At 49.5% G+C, this 6000-nt stretch overlaps 1 protein-coding gene across 2 annotated transcripts in view; it reads right to left on the reverse strand.

Annotated features, from left to right (window-relative positions):
• The window catches only part of LOC115566356 (leucine-rich repeat and fibronectin type-III domain-containing protein 5), a 118493-nt gene extending 113967 nt beyond the window's left edge, over positions 1-4526 (reverse strand). The window contains exons 1-2 of one of the 2 annotated variants that reach the window (XM_030392199.1): positions 4410-4517; positions 3436-4307 (exon numbers count right to left, since the gene is read on the reverse strand). The gene's annotated coding sequence lies outside the window, so the exon portion shown is untranslated. Of the gene's footprint in view, positions 1-3435 lie in introns of both variants that reach the window. The other variant, XM_030392198.1, reaches the window with a different exon arrangement.
• Between the last annotated feature and the right edge of the window lie 1474 nt (positions 4527-6000).

The raw sequence follows: 6000 nt of genomic DNA on the forward strand, positions 1-6000 counted from the left end.
TCTGAGAGGTTCAGCGTGAGCTGTCAGTCACTCCTGTCCCGGCAGAGGGTGGGGTGAGCGATGGAGCGAGGAAAGAAGGTTTGCTTTTGTTTTCTCCCCTCAGACTCACTGATGGCATTTTAAAGACATATTGTTCGAGTCGATAACGGCCACGTGCACACTCACACACACACACACACACACACACACACAAACACACATCATTTCAGTCACCCGCAGAATCAATCCAGATGTCACAGCGTCAGGCCAGCTCCCTTTAAGGCCGGCCTCGCCTCGCCGCTGCTAATAGGAAATGTTCCCTCACATCTGCGGTCTCCATCCCTCTCTCTCTCTCTCCTGCCCTCTCTCTCTCTCTCTCTCCTGCCCTCTCTCTGTCCTGCTCTCTCTCTCTCTCGCTCTCTCTCTCCTGCTCTCTGTCTGTCTCTGAGCAGTAGAATAAATTGAATTAGAGCTCCACCACCCACTCCGCAGGATCCTGCAGCCCTCTATCTGATAGCTAAACAGAGGGAGGAAGAAGCAGAGAGAGAGAGAGAGTGAGAGTTGTAGAGAGATAAATAGAGGGCAAGAAGAAAGACGGATATAATAAAAATCCCCCCCGTGCCCCTGTAAAGCATAAAGAAGAGCCCTTACAGCCGATTTACTCCTCTGTACTCCAGTCTGATAAGAGGCAACACACTTGTTTTCTTTTTTTTCTCTTTTCTTTTGGGGAGCAGTATGAGGGACAGAAAATAATGAGAGAAAAAGGGGAAAGCAGAGGAGAAGAGGGAGGTTCCTCCCCCCCCCCTCGCCTCAGCCTTCACTGTACACGCCTGTCAGAAGCAGCCGTGATCTTCCACATGTTAACCCTTTTAAGTTCGGCACACTTCCAATGCTTTTTTTTGTTTTTTTTTTAATTCAGCGGCGACGCCGCCACAGCAAATGAAATCTCAAGGAGTCAGCGGAAGCTTTCATATACAACCTCTCTACATCTTCCCTGTCTCACACTCCCCCTGGCAAACTCCAAACACAATCTGCAACACAAATGCCCCGCCATCCATCCTGCACTCAACGGCACGGCACACCACTCCTTTTCCGCGCGCAAATAGGAGGCTAAACACAACTAAAATGGACTGAAAATCACCAGTTTCTCTCCCTCGCTCAGTCACCCACTCTCTCTTTTTTTTTTTCTTTTTTTTTTTTCCTAGGAGCCGGGGAGGCATTTGCATAATGCCTCCATATCCACGGGCCATTAGCACCAGCATGAGTGGCTCGTGTGCATAAATTTATTGCCTTGATCAATCAGTGCGAGCTACTGTACCGGTGCGAAGCGATGGAACTCCGGCGAAAAACATCCAGTGAAAGACGGCAGCCACGAGAGGAGGGAGAAAAACGCGTCAAGATACGTAACAGTCCTCAATCAGAGGCGCATTTTGACTCCGCAGAGCAGACCCCTCGCTGTAGAAGGTCTTTGATTAACGTTTGTTCCACTGATTAACAATGCGTTGTGATTACATTCAACAACCTCGTGTTCTGAGTCAAGAGAAGCCACTCTGACGTCCGCTGATGTGGTCTGAGGCAGTCGCTGTTAGCTGTCAGTACACGTGCTCAGGACGGTGTGTTTCCGGGTTGCACCAGCTGCAGTCTGAATGCAGTCGTTCAAGGGAGTTCACTTTTCACTCGGCGGACTTTGCTTCTGGCGCGGCGAGGTCAATAAGCTCGGATCACAGAGTCAGCAGTATTCAACACAGACAGGCCACATTATAGCCTGTGCCACAAAAAAATCAGCTCGTGTCATTCATTGTGACGAGCGTCTTGGCTGCGTTTTACGTATCGCCCGCCATCCCAGCGAGAGGACCGAGCAGAATTCCAAAACCCCCAACATCCAAACTCATGAAACAAAGAATCGATAGGCTTCCATTCCTCGAGCTCCAGATGCATTCTGCGGGGCTGAAGTCCGTATAAAACATTCAGCACTGAATATGTAAAGTGAGAAGCAGTTTGAGGTGTTTGACCATACAAACTGCAGACGCAAGCAGTTCAGGGGGAACATGTGGCAAAGACAGATCACCTTCTCCTGTTCCTTTAACAAAGCAGAGTGCTCTGTTTGAACCGATTCTTGCCTGGATTGCACAGGTCCTACATTCCAAAACCCGTCATCCTTCATGCTCTGACACGGTGTTCACAGTAACCAAAGGTCCTGGTGCTGCGAGAACAGCTCGGGGGAACCAACGCGGAGTTAAAAAAAGCATGTGAACAACACGCTGTCAAACCGCACGACCCATCTGAACCTGACAGTGGATGATAACTGCAGGATGAGCACCAAAGCGGGTCCACTACAACATCCACACATGCAGAACCACCAGGAACATCGAACTCACACGCTCACACTCAGTGTGGGAGCTGCTGCCCTGTGCTGGATCCTGTTCCCTTCACAGGTGTCATATATCAAGTACTATCTATATCCAGCATGCACTCATACACACACACACGCACACACACACACACACACACACATCAGCAGTTATATATGACATGACATACACAAACACATGTGGATGAGAACGCCACAGCTCCATCATCATGCAGCTTTGTGCCCACAAAATATAGGGCTGGGGTTCGACACACACACACACACACACACACACAAATACAGAAAGGCAAACCATGCGCTGGTTGAAGACATTTGGACTGAGGCGCTGGTTCACAGCCTCATAGGTTCAGTGTTACAGAACACACTCACACACTCACACACTCCCTCTCCAGGTGCAGGTGCGCTGTGTGGCGCACAGACCGGGGCCGCTGCGCAGTGTCTCGTGCGCGTGTGCCTTAATAACTAGTCACCTAGGTGAGGTGCGAAAATTATTCAGGAGCCTTCATGACTGATAAAGTGGCTTTATGGCTGCTAGACACACACACACACACACACACACACAGAACACACAAGTTATCTCTCTCTGGCGCGCTTCTGTGTGCGCGCGCTTACACACACACTGACGTGTATTCACAGCACTCAACTGGGTGCAGCGAAATGTGGACCACACACACACACACACACACACACACACAGTCCCTCTAACGTATACTGGGATCAGTTCTGACCTTGCAGTGTTCTCAGGGCTGATGTTCCTTCACAGTAGCACCTTCTCCCCCCCGCTATCCAAATCCACCCTCGGCCGCCCCATTCCAGCACCCAGACTACAATATCGATACAAAGAAATGTAGAAACACCTGCCCCCTGTCTTCTTGCCCTCTCTTGTTGCCACCCCGCCGTCCCTCCGCTCCGGCAGACGCAGTCAGAGAGACAGACTCGGGGACAGAGATGGACAGAGGAGGAGAGAACTGAGCCGACATTTTGCACGTCCAAAAAAAATAAAAAAAAATAAATAATAAATAAATAATAAAAAAAAATAATAAAAAAAAATAAATAAATACTAATAAATGGAGTTGGAACTTTACCTCTCTGTGGATGTGCTTCCTGCGCTCAGCGAGTGTCAGGGCGTTATTCTCTCCACGTATCCCATAATTAGAACGACAGTGGTGGTGACAGTTGTAACTCCACACAGATAGCTTCCAGACAAGAGAATATGCCCCATAAATGTATATATATATATTGATATATATCGAGCTAATTTTGCGTAATATCCTTTGGGTGACTGTAAATTCCGTATGGGTTTATAGTTCAGTCCTGTCTTGCAGAGGGGTGCGTCCGTTTTGCATTCTCACAGCGCCCGACGACTACATCCTCCTCTTCTCCCCCCCGCTCTCTTGCGCTCTCTCCCCGTCTTTTCCTCCCGGTTTCATCCCTCCATCCGCGGGCTGAGGGAACAATACCATCCGGGGAGAAACCTAAAATGAAAGCTCCTTCTCCCCCGTCAGCTGCTTCTTCTCTTCACTTCTCTTTCTCTTCTTCTCTTTCTCTTCCTCTCCTCTTCGCCCCGGCGGTGCCGCGTCCTCTCCTTCTTCTTCCTCCTCCTCCTCCTCTCAGCCGCTCGCCGTCCTCGTGCAGGTGAAATAGGAAGAATTCCACTGCAAGAAAATCCCCAAAAATGATAATAATAAAATATCCCAGGTAAAAAGATGTTTTAAAAAGTCTAGTTATTCCAGTAAAACATCCCCGCGGGGCCGAGCAGAGTTTGTAGGAGAGGAAACACTCCACAGTCGCTCTCCTGGCTGGCTGGAGACCGCTGGCCGACGCAAGGAGGGATTTTTGGAGAGCCGCTCTCTCTCTCTCTCTCTCTCTCTCTCTCTCTCTCTCTCTCTCTCTCTCTCCCTCTCTCTGACTCTATGTTTACGTCGCTCACCCTCTGTTCACTCGACTCCTCTGCAGTCTGGAGTAGAATGGAAGAGAATAAGAAAAAAACCAAAACAATCAAACAGAGTAGAAAGACAGTGCACACCGTCCCGGCAGAGCTGTCGCCCCGGTCACTCACAGAGAAATCTCCCCCGGTCCGGTCCCGCTGATCCTCGGTGCTCCTTCGCCGGGTCCGTTAATCCGGCACAGCGCAGCGGGCGCGACAAGCCTCAGGTCTGATCCGAGGAAAGGCTGCGGCTTCCTGCTGTGGATTTCAAAATACACCCCAGCCATCTATCATCTGGAGCCTGACAGGAACACTGTGTGCCTGGACTGTTCCATTAAGCACACACATCACATCACGTCGTTCTTTAACATCTTCAGGGTTTCCAAAACCTCCAGGTTTGCTCTGTGCGGGAATGTGATTCACAATGAATACTACGTGGACAATGTCAGCTGAACCTGAAAGGGCCAGGTCCTACATTATTATCATTACCCAGGCTATTCTTTAAACCGTAGCTCTTACTTTCATTATTCAGGTTTATATTCCGCTCCCACCACATTCACAATATGTTTAGTTCAGAGAGACAGTAAGATTCATACAGGATGCACAACATGATGGCGGTGGTGCCAAGTGTCAAAAGCATGGACTGTTAAAACAGGGGCCCGCAGCTCGTTAGTGTCCCTTCATGGTAAAACACAAGGATGCCACTGTTTTACAAAATGACAAACCCTCTAGTGTGTTGCCCTGGCAGAGACATGACATACTTCTATATAGACTGCAACAATAAAAGTCTGGGGTCAAACTACATGGAATGGTTAATGGACTTGCATTTCTGTAGCGCTTTGCCAGTCTACTGACCGCTCAAAGTTCTTTGCAACACTTGCCACATTCACCCATTCATGGACTGATGTGTGGATGCTACCATGCAAGGTGTCCATCTGCACACCAGGAGCAAGTCGGGGTTCAGGATCATGCACGAGGACACTCTGACACGCAGCCAGGAGGAGGCCGGATTTGAACCAGCGACCTTCCAAACACTTAGGCGACTGAGCTTCAGCCACCCCGACTATGACGAATGAATCTGGAAATAATGTCATCAGAATTACGCAAAAGAAATGATGGCTTACTAATTTTATCCCAGCTTCAGCGATCACCAGTGTTTTTTGTCGATCGTAATGCTTTTCAAATGTGACACATCAAAAATGAATGATCTGCTCCCCATTTAACGGCAGGCCTGTATCATACAGACAGAGAGGGTGATGTGTGTGTGTGTGTGTGTGTGTGTGTGTGTGTGTGTGTGCTGACCCCAGCCTGCTTTAACAGAACCCACATTGTTCCACAAACTCGTGAAATAGACTCGTGCTTTTATTTTGAAATACACATCACCGTATATCCGGGCTGCCCACAGTAGTCCTGTCTGTCTTGACGCAGTTTAACCCCCGCTGCGTTGAAGTTGTTGAAACCCGTTTTACTGGCTGATTCTCGCACCGCGGCAGCCGGCAGCCTGTCTGCGCTGTCAGACGGTCCGTGGGCACACGTGAGACTGATCAGAGAACAGTTCTGCTGATGAGTTCAGCTCTGTCCTCAGGTGTGGATGTGCTCTGAGTCCGCCCTCTGCTCCTCCGCACTCATGTCCGCACATCGCTGGTAATACCAGAGCGTGAGACAGAGAGAGTCCGGCTGCCGTCCCAGAGACAGGCTGCCACCTCCCGAGATTACTCTCTTT

The sequence above is a fragment of the Sparus aurata genome, chromosome 16 (genome assembly GCF_900880675.1).
Source record: "Sparus aurata chromosome 16, fSpaAur1.1, whole genome shotgun sequence".
Taxonomy (NCBI): Eukaryota; Metazoa; Chordata; class Actinopteri; order Spariformes; family Sparidae; genus Sparus; species Sparus aurata.